Source organism: Leptonotus elevatus, chromosome 5 (assembly GCF_054856555.1).
Source record: "Leptonotus elevatus isolate MCC_2025b chromosome 5, RoL_Lele_1.0, whole genome shotgun sequence".
Taxonomy (NCBI): domain Eukaryota; kingdom Metazoa; phylum Chordata; class Actinopteri; order Syngnathiformes; family Syngnathidae; genus Leptonotus; species Leptonotus elevatus.
This window is the reverse complement of record NC_141243.1, coordinates 13690320-13706401: the sequence shown is the minus strand read 5'-3', so window position 1 is coordinate 13706401 and position 16082 is coordinate 13690320. Positions and strand designations below refer to the sequence as shown.

Sequence of the window (16082 nt, the reverse complement as noted above, 5' to 3'; positions counted from 1 at the left end):
AATCCTGATGTGTTATTAGCAAAAACATGACAGGAAGCATGACCAGCTACATGTTTGATGCTGATGAGGGAACATTGTGTCTGTCTGGTGGTCTTTTTTTCCTCTTTTTTTTTTTTTTTAAGGTGTCTAGCCCGCTCTCTCTTTTGTTGCTCTGATCTCTCCTTGCTTTCACTCGATCGCTGAAGGCGAATGGACGGAGGTGGAATTCACCCCGATTCTCTGAAGTTTCCGCCTGCAGACTTTTTAGGTCACAGAGGAACGAGGTTTAATCAGGGCTGAGATAAAAGCAGACTGACGACACTAGTCAGATTCTCCTCGGCTCCACCCGCCGCCCTCGCTACTCCCTCATCATTTGACTTTATATCTCCTCACTGTTCAACACTTTTTATCTGCCGATGCAAACCGAGCTTTGGGGGGAAACAGTTGATATGGACACAGACTTGTGTTGTGTAGCACAGCAGCAGCAAGAGTTGTGAGTTTCACCTATTTCCTTCTCATTTTTTTCCTTGCACCCTGGATTACCCAGAATGCATCTGCACTCTGGCAGCCTGGAGGTTTGCTGAGTTTGCCTTCATGCTCAGAGAGCGAGAGTGAGCGAGAGAGGAAAATGAGGACAAAGCAGAGATTACGTGAGTGTGCGGGCCTGTTGGTGTGCACTTTTTGTTTGTTACTGTGTGTGTGTGTGTGTGTGTGTGTGTGTGTGTGTGTGTGTGTGTGTGTGTGTGTGTGTGTGTGTGGGAGGGGGGGGGGCGTGTTTGCTGAAGGAGGAGAACGTCTACCTGACCTGCTGACAAAGCAGCATTTTCCCCCTTCTAATGGAAGAACAGAGAGAATAGAAGCACAACAAAAACAAGCCAAGATGTCTTCCTGCCCCAGAGACCAGCGGCAACCTTTATCTTCAAACAAGATTTATCCAACAGTGGGACTTCAAAAGTTGTACCATTTAGAGTTCAACCAAACATTCATGTGGAAAAGAGGTTGAATCAAACCATCATTTGCAAGACTTGAGCTCACTAAGGATTAACGCTACTGTTTTCTTACACACCACAGATATATACAACGCTAATATAATAATGCAATGTACACGCCACTAGGGGTCACTGTGGTTTCATAAATACCTTATTGTTCTATGTGGTACTTGGTGTCAAGTGTCGTCGACGAAGAAGTTTTGCTTTATTTCAGTTTTATGAAACAGTGGTTAAGAACACGTGACTTCAAATATTGCCTGTACAGTTACACTTGTTTGTGACGGTGACAAGTTTGAACCTATAACTGGCTTACATTACTTCCTGTGAGAATAGATTTGAAATCAGTAGAAATTGGAAGTCAACCAGCATCACAGGAGAGACTTTGAATGTTCACTTTTACTCATATTTCTTAATAATACATATTTTAATGGAGCATTGTTGAGAGAATTTGGACAAAAACAGATGTATTTTGTTGTTAGAAATGTGTTTCGTGATGTTATGTCCTAATGCAGGAATGTCCAAAAAGATGGGCCCACTTCAACTTGTGTTTATGAAATGTACTAAAACCAATCCAATATGATGTTGGTCAACATATGCTAAGTAGTTAAACATATGAAATAAATAAATACATGGTTGTCTAAATCTCAGTTTGGTGTTAAGTGTGACAAAGCAAAAAGTTATTAGTAGCATATTAGTGTAATTGATATGTTAAAAAAAAGAAAAAGAAAGAAGAAGAAGCATAAACGTGATGTAAATAGTGTCACTTCTTGTAACATATATACAATATATATATCTATATCTATATATATAAAACATCACACAAAATATTTAGCTGTAAATGCTAAGGAGGTTGCGCAAAATGACTACGACACAGCTATCCGCCATTGTTGACAGACTGGCGGTTCGCGCACAGTCACGCGAGAATTGCAAATGTGGCCATCACCAATGGCTTGTGCAGTAAGGGTTAAAAAAAAACCTCATTTTGTGAACTCATTTCATTACTGCAATGTTACCGAGGCTCAGTTTCCGTCAACAGTCTCCTCAAGTGATCACATTCCACCTTTCTTTATTGGCCATTAAGAGGCAACTTTTGTCGCACGGCCATAAAAAAGCAGGACCACAGTAACTTTTTAGTGTAACATAATCAACTCCTCCAAATTATTTGCCAACCTAATTCAGAACAGCCTCAGGGAAACCTAGCTCGTTTGCAAACTACAGCTTACAAGACAGAGCAGTTGTACATCTTACAGGACCAAAAAGTGGCAAGGGTTTTTGAGGGTACTTTTAATTGTACTTTGTGAAATAATGGCCATCCTACTTTTTTTTTTTTTTATATAGGATTAAGCAACTGTTGTTTTCCAGCTCTATAGAGGACAAAGCAGTGTGTTGGTCCCGTCCCTTGATTTAGAATTGCATTTTGTGGCGCAAACAATCTTGTGGACATTTAGAAAGAAACTTTGCAGTAAATTGAATCCACTTGAAGTCAAGATGATCCCGTGGAGAATGCAAACATTTGTTTAAGGGAATGGGAGACGTTTGAAGGCAATTAAATTACACAATGGAGTACTACAGTATAAACCAATCAGACAGCACACGACACGAATCCAATCACTGTGCCAGTAATAGCTAATGAGATAACACACGCTATATGTTTATCACTTGTGTACCTCACTAATACGCGTGTGTGACACGTTTGGTGTGCGTGTGCGTGTGTAAGAGAAAATGCGGAATCATTTCCATTCTGCTTTAGAGACTGAGCAACACTATGAGAGACACCGCGTGAGTGGAATGTCAAACATTCTCCTCTCCTCTCATCTCTCTCTCTCTCTCTCTCTCTGTCTCCTTTTTGCCTTTTTTCTCTCCACGCTTTCACTTGCAGACAACTCTCTTGTAAAAAAGTTTTTAAAAAAGAATGTAAAAAAAAAAAAATCATATATGTTTCATTGAGTGTATATAGCAAATGATATAGAAGATAATGCTGCTTATCGGCTATTTGTCAGATGAAGGCAAACCAAATAGTGGTGTCGTCTTCCTACCAATCTTTTAATTTGTGTGGGACTTTGGAATAGTGTCGTTAAATGGAAAAAGTTGACATGTGCAATACATACGCACAATACTGCTGGTAAACAGTAGATGTGTGTTGCTATGAAATGCTTCATCGTGCATGAAGCTCAAGTTGTAAGTATTACTTTTTGAGTCCATTATGACTGAAATGATCACATTCATATCATATCAGTATTATAACCACATTGCCAGTTTTATTTGGACTGTGAAATACATCAAATCGACAGAATTTTTAAATAGCAGCAATCTTTTGAATGATACCCCCCCCCCCCCTAAATTTAACTAAACTGATAAAAGTCATATATTTATATGAATTTGCCTTTTGCAGAGTGGTTATATGCAATTCCATTTCCTGCTAGTCTTGTCATAACCTAAACTTAGCTGCTTATGTCACAACTAATGTCTTCAGTGTGTTTTGAAATGTGTGAAATATATACATATAATTTAATTTAAAAAAAAATAATAATAATCATAATAATAATGATCATAATACTGCCATTAAAAAATCCATTAATTTCATGCAATTTTCTTTAAAACAATTTGACTTTTTATTTATTATTTTATGTATCAACAGTAATAGTGGTATCGGTACTTGATGACGTACTCAGTATCGGTATCAGTGACTACTCAAGAGTTGAGTACTCATACCAGTATTGGTCTGAAGAAAAAAAAATAGTATTGAACATCCCGAATGATAATGATGATAATAATAATAATAATAATAATAATAATAATAATAATAATGATAATAATAATATCTTAGATTAGTATATTGCAAATTTTACAGTGTTCCCTCGCTATAACGCGGTTCAATTTTCGCAGCCTTGCTGTATCGGGGATTTTTTTTTGTGCAATTTTGCATGTTTTTTTTCTGTTTTTTACAGAAATGTACCTATTCTATAACATTTAAGGTTCGAACATTGGGAATGTTTTAGTAAAAGAGAAATGTGAGAACATGTAAATGCCTCAATGAGAAAAGTGTACAAACTGTGTGGTGAGGGATTTTAGAACCTTATAACATTTGTAATAAATGTAAAACATAAAGCTAACTACTTTGCGGATTTCACTTATTGCGGGTATTTTTTGGAAGCTAACTCCAGCGGAAAACGAGGGGACATTGTATTTGATGAGTTACCTGCTTGCTAAGAAATAAATAGCTATACACGGTGGAAAGTGGTGATATGACAGATTAGTGAAGAAGCATTAATCCTGTCAGAATAAACATGTTAATCGGCTCAATTGATTAAGAAACCAAATAAAATGACTTAAGAATAATGGCGGTTAATTGCGGGTGACTCTATTAAGCCTCATCCACATTCAGCAGCTGCATTAATGTCAGTTTTTTATTTTTATTTTTTTTACAGGCGTAAGCATTAAGCAGGTTTCCTTGTCCATCAAGAGAACTTGTATATGCTGGATAGCAAGTCACCGTGCAAAAAGTAGATTTGTTTTTCACTGAGATATAAACTGATGTTTGACACTTTTATGTATAGTTTACCCCAAAGTTAAACCCGTGCATGTGCATCATTTTGGGTTGCACATCAAAGTGACTACACAAAGTCATCCCTTTTCAGTCACGTGTCCATTATTTGCCATAATATGTCACTCATCACTAAGCAGTGTGTTTGCTGGTGAAAACATAAACACCGTCGAACAAAACATTGTGTGTGGACGGTTGAATATGAAGGCTGCAATAGAAGACATCTCCAAACAACACACCAAACAGGAAGGAACTCCATTCCTCCTCCCTCTTTACCGCTCCCACCATCCTCTAAAATGCCATTAGTCCACTTCCTGATCATGAGAGGGAGTAGGATGGAAAGAGGAGATGCTACAAACACACACAAACGATCACACACTCAAAAGAGAGAGATGACAAATGCATTGCAGATTAATTGGATCTATTCTCCAGTCTCCTGTTGTGACGAGAAATATTTCAACGTGCTCCAAAAATCCTCATCAAACTCTCTTTTTTTTTCTTTTTTTTTTTAAGAAGAAGAAGAATTCAACTGCCCTCTGGCACTCTAACATCATTTTCATGAACAACACAAGTTAGACGCTACAGGCAATAACAACAATAACCAAAACAAGAAAACATTCTATTTTAGTTTTACCTATCAGGTGCATGCTTGTATCATTTCAGTTCACAAGCTGCTATATATTGTTGAGAACATGAAATGGATCCGATAAACTCTTCTGGTGAGTGACAAATGACAATGCCTGGCCCATGTGGCCGGACTGCATCCTCAGTTCTGGATAACGACAGCTTTGACGCTATTGATGGGCTCGTTCTTCGGACCCGGAATCTGACCGAGCAACTGTGGAACATCATGTCACATCCGCCGACACACACACATCCACTAATTAGGAGTTGTAACCTATGGAGGAAATTTACTGGCTGTGATCTACTTTTTGCACTTTGATTTGATTTGACAGCGAGTACGATTCAGAATCCAATCCTCAGTGGTTTAATTATTTGGGTTTCCGTTGGTCGTTTTTACCCTATTTTGTTCTTAACAAAATTCACTATTACACTGGCCATATATTATACCATTTAGTCTATTGCGTAGTGTATGTTCATCATTTGTAACTTTACAAAAAAAAAAAAACGCAAAAAAAAAAACATAGCTATAAATAGCGCAAATTGCCTATCTTTGTTACTAAGCGTATCACCAAGTCACAATAATTTAATACCAAAAGTAGCAATAAAATAATACATAACTAAAAACAATAACACTTGAACTATATTACACTGTCTGTACAAAATAACATCTTAAAGATGCAAAACGTGCACACGCGTAGCTTGTAACAGCATCAAAGCTCGATGGGAAAGCATCCATGTAATTGTAAAGTTAGCATCAGTCCACTAACTAGTGAACCAGAACTAAGTGTGAGTAGGCTTCAAAATAAGAACACAGACAGGAAGTGCAATGTTAGCTGCCTTACTTTTGAGGATTTAACTGTGTTTGATAAATGTGACTTTGTGTGAAATGTTTTATCCCATGTTGTTATGTTTACGCACTTTTTATCCTTTTGTTTTGCCCATTTTATCTATTTAAGTTGTCATACTCGTTCAAGTAAACACTGATCGTGATCTTGTTGTAAGCACATTCAGTTGTAAATTAGATTTTTTTTTATTATTATTATTATTTCTATATCAAATGCAATATGCTTAAATCAACAATTCCTCCAACAATAACCATGTACCAAAATATGACCAAGTGTTACATATTGTAGTTTAGTGACCTCTATCGGCCATGATCTATCAGTAATGGGAAAAGTAGTGTTCACATGTATTTCAATTTGCCGTCGGAGACATGGCTGGGGTTCGGATGAAGTTTTCAGTGAGAATGTACTGTACACGTTACGTCTTTACATTGGACACTAACAGTTGAGGTTAGTAAAAGGCAGTGAGGTTGTAGACCGCTACGAAACATGTAGTCAACACTAAAACAATCTTTGGCCAAGTATCTCAGTCAGATAAACATTCGTCTTCGGACCGGACAGACCGGGTTTGAGTGCCGCTTTTGGATTTTTGCGCTTTTTAACATGGCCAATAGAGGTCGCTAAACTAAAAACACTTGGTCGTAATTTGGCACCTTTTCAAAACGACCGATGTGGTTGTACTTATCGGAGGACTATCGTTGGAGGCAATGGTAAGCTCTTTTTGAACGATACTCTAATAAGGGCAAAATTATTGTAAACATTGTGAAGCCGGTTTGAGGATGAAAACTCCAGAGCTGAAAATGACAGGAACGTTTTGTGAAAAATCCAAATAATGCATAAAGTCATGTTTTAGAGAACGCTGTTGGGCTTTGTTTCAATGTTCAACATGACGGCAGTACAAAAAATAGATCAAACAAAAAACATTTCAGCACTGAATTTAAGCAGGTAGGATGAATTCATAGCAAATGACTTCATGGAATTATAATTAATCAGGACTAGAACAAAAGGAAGCGGCGAGATTTCAATTGATTCCAGTCAACAAAATATCTCCAGCCCTGGCAATCGTACCTCTTGATTTCTCCCACCTTTTCCGTTTTTATCACCTTGAGGAGAAAATGATCCCCTTGTGCTGCCATTATAGCTGATTATCAGCATAATGGCAGCACAATGCTAATCTTACCCGACTTCACGAGGCGATTACAGGTAGGCTGCTATTGGCTACTCAGTGGGGGTGGGAATATACCGCTTGTTTATCAAGGGTGTCATTATCGACCCTTGTAAACATCTCCGGCCAGTGACGGCCCATTGCGAGATGTGAGGCGGTCCTGCGGGCTGATGCGCTGTCAGATACACGCAACGGGCTGAAAATGATAGCCAGTGTGCTGCTGGAGTCACACTTCAGCACAAGTCTCTATCTCACTCGGCTTCGCCGCGCTATGGGGGAGATAAGGGGGGGGGGGACGCAACAGAGCGGAGAGGAGGAAGATTACAGACACACTTTGGGAAGAAGAGGATGCTGCGTCATGCTGCGTTATACCCTTTCACGCTGCCATTAAAGTACATTATAGCAGGGTAGTGCAATGGTTTGAGTCCCGATCGCTGACCCAATACCCAAGCCCGGATGACAAAAAAAAAGAAAGAAAAAACATTGTGGGTTGCATCAGTAAGGACATCCGGCATGAAAACGGTGCCAAACAAATCATGCGATAAAGCATTCACGTTCACGCCACTGAGTGGGAACTGAACCCATGAAGATGTCAAACTCAAGGCCCGGGGGCCAGATCAGGCCCACCACTGCAGTTTTGTCGTCCACTAAACTGACCACGTTTCTTGCAGAATACATTTTTCTTTTCACTTGGGCAGAATATCAAAATTACAGTTTCTCTTCACTTTTTACAGATGTAAATATTCATTCTTAAAAATAAATTGAACAAAAGCATTAAAGTTGGTATCTCACTGAATGAGAATTTTGAACAATTTCTTGGTGACAAAAAAAGCAAAAAACTGTTTGTGACTATTAAATACCGTTTGCAAACATCCGGTGGATGTCTTTGCGACCGTTTGCGATCTTGAACGAACCCTGACGATAAACCCAAATTCACTACATTTGCAAACATTCACAAGCCTTCGGCTGTGATGTGGCCTGATAAACAAGCATATGGGTGTTGACAATAGCAAAAATAAATAAATAATAAATTCCCTGGGGTTACATGGGTATAAAAAAAACAAAAAACACCAGTTTGGTGTCAGTGTTTCTGCTGCTCTAAGTAGGCCTAACAGTTATAACACCTCCATTTTTAATTATTTTCATGTACACAACCTCTTGGGGGAGTTACTCTATGACATAGAGTCTATGTGAACTTTGGCTCCAATTTCATTTACCATTCTTTGTGTCTCAGAGTGAGCAGCACAAAGCAGGGTTGTGGTTTGACAACTGTCAACACAAAAATGGAAATGGAAACAAAAAAGGGTTTTGAACTGCAAAAAGCTACAAACATTGTATTACTTTTGTTTTTAGTTGTTTTATTTATTATTATTATTATTTTTTTAGATACATAGACTAAACACTATTAACTCATTCACTTGCAGTCATTTTCACGGAAGCAACCCCCTTCGCTCCTGGCCGGTTTTTTGACTGATTTTGCAAAGCCCACAGAATATTGTGTTCTATTGCTACAAAAACATTGAACTTATGAAAAGAAAGATGAGATGTTTCTTCTTTCATCAGAAAGAGAAGTATATGTCTATCTGTTTCCATTTTGCAGCAATTAGCAACAGAATATAGCTAAGTTTCATCATTACTCTCAAATCTGTTTAAAACACTGGGGAAAGGAGCCTTTTTGCAACATGGCCCTGGTTGATCTCTTATACTCTGCTGCCACTTGCTGGCCGTTTTTGTAATAACTACCATTGCTTTAAGCTTTCTCTTCAGTTGAGAGGCTGCATCAAAGCCTTCTGTATGCTCTAGCATAAAAAATAAAAATAAAAATAAACATAAAAAAACGTATACATATGTTTTTGGGACCATGTCATTTACCAATGTTGAAAATTGAACGTTTTTATACGTTTTGGGGAGCAAATGAGTTAAGTGTACAAACTAATAAGAGCTGATTTAAAAATTCCTTGCATCATAATGAGAGGTATTTCTAAAATGTTCGCCTTCTCAGATAGCTAAATCCAAAATAATAGTAACACCATACAGTACATTGCAGTGCAGTTGCAACATTAGCAGGTACACCCAGAAATGGTCACTAGCCAATCATAGAGACAAACAACCACTGTTACTAACATTGACACTCAAAATTACAATATTGCATGCATGCTTTTACAATGTGAAGAAAGCAGCCAGGATATGCAAAATCCAAACAAAAGGACCACACAAGCTATCAGTAATTCATTTCTTATTTCCGGCTACAAAAGACTCTTTTGTTGATAATGTTTTGACTTGGAATTTTTAACCTTTGACTTTGGGTTAACAACTCCTGCGCCTCCCTGGCCCAACTACCTTGTTGTCATTCTTCCAGCTTCTTGTCTTCCTCTGCCCGCACTTAACCTCTCCCCTGCACTCTGAGGCCTGCCATCGTGTCGGTTGAGGGTGAGCAGGGCGTGCATATGTCAGCAATCACACAAACACACGCAGCCACCCACATGTCCTAACACGCGTGTCATATAACTCGGTGAGAAACTGTGCCACTCGGAGACGAGAAGGCGAGTTAAGACGAAATGCAACGGGAGGCAGAAAAAGAAGTGGAAGGAAGAAGGACCGAGCACTGAAGAAGGAAGGAGATTGCGAAAACCAATTCCGCCCCAGCCCCAACTATGGAGTTTTCCATGCTATTTTTCCCCCATCGCTCCCTCCTCATTGCCATGGCGATGATGCTACAGTGAGTCACCTGCACATCGCCCTCCTCCTCTTTCTCAACAGTGCCAAGGAACACTGGAGGATGGAGAGAGGAGGAGAGACGGCTCTGTTTCCTTGGAAACAGACTGGGGGTCTCCGCGTCTCCCCCTTTGGTTCACAACTGCTTGGAAGCAGCTTGCTACCCACAATGCTTTGAGACAACGGGGTCTTTGATTCGCACAACACAACATACAGCTCAAAGTTTAAGGTCTGAATGTCCCCAACAGGACCTGGATTTTTTTACAATCATGGTGACACAAATAATAATAATAATAATAATAATAATTAAAAATAATAATAATAATAATAATAATACAAATAAATACATAAATAAATAAAATAAAAAATAAAATAAAATAAAATAAAAAATATAGATAAAATAATAATTACAAAAAATGTTTTAATTTAAAATTAAATAAAAAAATTTAATTACAATTTAAAATTTAAAATTTAAAATTTAAAATTTAAAATTTAAAATTTAAAATTTAAAATTTAAAATTTAAAATGTTCTTTTAGCATGCACATTATAAATATTATCCGACTATAGTGTTTTGACATTTCCAAAGAAGAGGTGGCAATATCAGAGACTCAGAAGAGCAACACAAACATGAGCCTGACCATCTTTGCTGTCCTGGTGGAAAACATTAATAATTTAAAATAACAGAATTTTCTATGGTGATGTTTTTGTATGAAAATTCTGCTATAACAAGATTGCATGCTCTTGCTTGGCTCATGTGTATTTTGTTTTACGTTAATCCTCCAAACACATCCTTTGCACTGTTCCTGTTGTTCAGTACGAATACACATATAAGGCCCGGTGTGAGGCATTGCGTTTTTATCAAAGTAGGCTGCTCTCTGCCTCGTGAGCTCTCCTGGCATCTCCCACACTGATGTTGTATAATGATAGCAGGCAGGCTTCTTACGAGAACACTGCTGCCTATTTATTTTACCACCTCAACTATCCCGCAGTCCATTTTCTATACCCTTTACCCCCACTGGGGTGGCAGGTGAGATGGAGCCTGTTTCAACTGATTTTAAGCTCATGTCAAACGTTTTGAAATGCTAGAAAACAAAAATAACATGAACGACATATCGTTCATTCAGCAATTGAATTTTTAGAGCTTCTTCATGATCAACAGTGGAGCCATTCACAAGAAGGCGTCATGCATGTCGCCTGTGAAAACACTTCTTTCAATTCTGTATTTCCTTGCATGTGGGTTGAGCAGTTGCTAGCTTCACCAAAATTATCTGATTTATTATCGGATAGATTTAATTTCTGTAACTCAGTAATAAATTTAAATAAAAAATTCTCTCAACCGCTTTTATGAGTGTGGCCAAAAGCGAATGCAGTCTGTTAGAGTGAACACACAATAATCCGAACGTACTATCGACGTTCTGGTATGCTTGACAATTCATGTTTTGATCCCCAAAATCTGTTCCGGCGAGTGCCGCTCATCCACGGACTTACATATTGTATGGAAGTCCTGCGCTCATCACATCACCATGCGCACGTTTAATCCAGAACTCCTACAGATCTGTGCTTTGCAAGAGAAGCGCGATACGTCATTCAAGTCGCATGCTAGCCCGATGCTAGCCGGCCGAGCGCATGTACAACCATAGCTCTTGAGCTAAGAAAATACAACGCTGTCCTGGCTCAAAGCTTCAAAAAAGACCACAATGAGACTCTGAGGTGGATTTGCAGGATGATACACCACGGCCGTAAAAACAATATGGGCTGCTCATGCTGTAGCAAGAAGTGAAGCCGACGGCGGCCATCTTTCGTTGCCACACCTACAGTAAGTTGAACAAATGGACTTTTCCGCTACGTACTTTTCACCTTATATTCTTCCTATACAACGAAAATACCACAGTGTGTGGCGTACGGTTGTACCAATAAGTATAAAATAGGGGTGGGAATCTTTGAATGTCTCAAGATTCGATTTCCGATTGTTGGGTGTGCGATTCGATTTAGAATTGATTTTCGATTAAGGGCGATTTTTGATTCAGAATGATTTGATTGACAATGATTTTTGCTTTTTCATTTTATAGATGTTCAAGTAATCGTAATGATCTACTCCAGTTTGACTCGCTAATGCTAATTAGTGCTCTACTCGCGGCACTTTTATCACTCAAAAGAACGGCTCCACGCTGCAAAAAAACAGCTTTTATTGGAATAACTTGATCTTGACATTTTCCTTCTACTCTCTAATGTGGCTACAACTTAACAGTGTATCAGACCGTGTGGAACCACACTGCCCCTAAGTGGCCAAATCGGGTACAACATGAACAGCGCTCCCACTAAAGGCACACACAAACAAAGGGAAGACAGCATAAAATAATTTAAATAAAATCGAATTTGGGGCATTTAAAATCGATTTTGAATCGTACTTATGAGAATCCATTTTTTGGGCACACCCCTAGTATAAAATAAGTGTGGGAGAAGCTCTAAATGCAGATTTTATCAGTAAGAATGTGAATATAGATTTTCTCCCATAACGTATTTTTCCGAGTGCTACTCAAAGATTGGTCTGCATCAACAGAAGCAGTTATTAGAAACATCAACAATGAAATGAAAGCAAAGCACACAAGAAAAAAACAATTGCAGTGAAATGTAAACCTTACGTGTGAAAGTCACAATTCACGATACTGAGATAATACTCTGAATGGTTGATGCAAACAATGACGTTTATTCTTTGTTAGGCTGTAATTATCCCATACAGGGATCCTGCCGTAAAACACCCACTGATAAGTGTTTTTGGTAAAATAAAATAAAATAACATAAACTGTCAGCAACAGCCTAATTAATGAGCATGAGTGGACAATGTGTGTACCAACACTTTTTTTTTTTTCACTTAAAAAACTGCCTATACCTATATCTTGCATTTGAAAAAAAATCCCATTTTATTTTTGTTTGGTGAATGTGCATAGGAAACTGGTGGGGTTGCAGTATCAACCAACAAGGTTAAGAATCACTCTTTTACAGTGCATAGGAAACCATAACTACAATGTGGTCCTTACAACAAATTTGTTAGACACCCCTAGACCATCTGTAAAGTTTAATTTCTTCTTCTTTCTCTTTTTAAACACATATATTAATTTTCCCTGGGGATGCGTTTTCAACCAACAGCTTGCTTCCGTTATAAAGCATGTCCTTATCAGGGGTTGCACAGCACAACCGGTACAAGTGTCAGACGCTGATAATCTCCTCAGTTCAGGAGTTGGGTATCAGTTTTACATCCTAGCAGAACCTGCTAACAACGTTCCGAAGAAAATGAACCGACTAAGCTAATTGTAAACATACCACAAACAATAGGACAAGCACACAATTATGCACTTATCAGAACATAATACCATGAAATATTGTATGTATAATTGCTGCATTGCAATAAAAGACGGATTCTGAAAAAAAAAGAAGACCTATTACGTTTTTTTGTTTTGGAATTACAACAATACATCAAACGACCTATTTCCAACGTTTCTTTCTTCAATAAGGCAACGTCTGGATCAAGCATTTAAAAATAACTTGTTTTTATGATATCATGGACTCTCGCAAATGGAATCCATTCATTTACTTTTGAGAACACAATTTACAAAGCACTTAACAGAACTGCAAACGGCAAATATGATGCCTGAGAAGCCTTTACTGAAGTTAAAAATCAATAACATTGCATCTCACTTTCAATGGTCGCGCTTTCCCTGGAAGGAAAGCCATCACTAGTATATTCGGATTATTATTATTTTTATTCCAAATGCTAAAAATTAGCCCTAGAAAAGAACAAAAAGATAACAGGGATAAGCGGCAATCATTCACACCGCTATTAATTATGACTTCACTCACTAATTAGCTACCTGCAGGTAATTACATTCAAAAGGTCTGATTAAAATCTACATCATTGTCAAAGTAAAGAAACTAAAGAAAAAATGTAGCGACGATAGCGTTTTTAACATTTACCCGCAGTCGTCCTCTTTTTTTGGTTCTAATTGAGCGACAGATACCGCATCTGAGTTGTACCTCCGATTGGATCTCAGTTGCAGTGTAGAATTGAAGGTGTTGATTCCAAGTGACCTCAGTTTAATTACAATTGGTCTAATTACATCCCTGCAGGAAATGTGAAAAGTAAGCCCTTAAGATAGATTCCAAGCAATTCTTGTGTTGATTCTGATCGCAGGAGAAGAAACAATCGTTTTCTTTTATTTCATCTCTCTTTCTTATTCTCTCCATCTTTCCACCACTCTATCTTCTTTCCTGTCCCTGAGAAACGGAGGTCACGCTGCCCCCCCCCCCCCCACAGCTTCCGTCCCTGCAGCCACAGGATGACATCATCACGTAGCTGCCTCGCCCTTGGAGTGACTATTCATCACCCCGATCATCAGCAGCATCACCTGCCTGCACACACGCGCAAGCGAGCAGGTGCGCGCACACGTAATTGCACAAGTCGAGAGCCCGCTGCAGCTCTGCAGGACGGCGAGAGTAAAAGGAAGGAAGGATAACGCATAGAAGGCAATGTGGAGAGCGGCAAGATCCTGCTGGAGTAGGCAGAAAGTCCTGACCTGTGCACTTGCTACTATCCATCTCAATAAAGCCCAATCCAGACAAATGTGATGAGTCAGACCGGAGGATACTCAGGAAGAACACGGGAGTGAAGACCATCAATGCATTTGTCCTGCTCGATAGAACTTGCCTCGAGCAAAAAAGAGCATGTACCTTAGACACACTGTTTTTTAATGTAAAATTCAGTTTGTAAATCTTTATTCCAGATGAAGTGGAAGCACAGTGAGAACATATAGAGGACAAATCGTTGATGTCTGGCGGAAATCTCTTATGTCCAAATATGGTCAAAATATTTTATTTTTATACTCATGTTCCATCCAACTTTGTATGTTATTTTTTACACAATACTAACTAATTTAAAGCAGTGAAGTGTTGCAAAACTCCTTCTGTTTCCTCATTCTGCGGGAGCCGTGTTGCCCAAGTGTCACCTGTATTTAACGGCTGGATATTGTGTTTCTGTGACGCAACAGCCGGAAATGTTTGCGTATGTATGTACGCCATTGCTTAGCCAGCTAATGAGCATTGCAATGTTAATTCAATGTTTTTTTTTTTTATGTTAATCATTCAGTCAATAAAGCCCATCTAAGCATTGTCTCAACACCTTTGTCGTTACTTCACTGTTGGACTCTGACCTCATACTAGCAAACTCAAATGCTGGACCGAAGAAAGGAGTGTTCCTAGGTTAGCTTAGCGCTTGCTAGCTAGTACAACAGACACGACATGGATGGACAACCTGGATGGATTTGAAAACTTTACCAAAAGTGGAAAACAAACAAAAACACCCTGAGTTCTGCTATTGGCCAGTGATGTACAGCGAGGGACCCTGGAGGACGTTAAAGTAAGTTCTTTTAAACTAAGTAGGAAAACCTTTCCGTAGGTTGACTCGGCAGTGTTAGCACGTCGGTTCTTTGTTGTTGTCTGTAGGGGGTGTACTAATCTATGCTTCACACCTTGCGCGTGTTCTTTTTGCTTTCTTTTTTTTCTGGTCATAACAAGTTACGTTTTCCCCACTTGCTAGATGTTTGTCTCGGTATTTCCACATGAGATAAAAAACATTCAGGGCTGCCCCAATGGAGCACCTTATGATTACAATCTATCACCACACTATTCATTCTTTCATCACACACTCGTCACCGCTGCAAGATGAATTGTACTGCACATGGTCATAAAAAAAAGATTCTGGATTATGGTTTGGACTCTTGCAGAAAGAATACACTGAGAAAGTCATACTCAAAAGTATTCATTACCAGGCCAAAGCGAAAGCGTGTTCATATTTGGTGAACTGGTATCTATTAGTAGGGAATTACATTACAAAAAAGGGGGGGGGGGGGTATATAGATGTGCTAAATTTTTGTATTTATATTTTGCTTACCAATATTCATCCAACAGGCATATCCAATGTTCTCAATTTAGACATTACCCTATGGTAAAAGTGTTACCTTAAGAGTGCTGCATAATATTTGTTGACTTTATTCTGGATAATATGCAAAAAAGGGAAAGAAAAAAAGTATTTTTAAATTTAAAAATAAAATTGGTGATTACAAAGCATTTACACTGTTTTGTAGATTAGTTGTGCTATCTCCAATTATTAAATGCTCATTCCGAACCCCAAAAATATAATAATAATTTGGGTTTAACTCAAGTTCATGTT

At 38.5% G+C, this 16082-nt stretch overlaps 1 protein-coding gene across 1 annotated transcript in view; it reads right to left on the bottom strand.

Moving 5' to 3' along the window:
- The window catches only part of ssbp2a (single stranded DNA binding protein 2a), a 59271-nt gene that overhangs the window by 7832 nt on the left and 35357 nt on the right, over positions 1 to 16082 (bottom strand). The gene's annotated exons all lie outside the window — the stretch shown is intronic.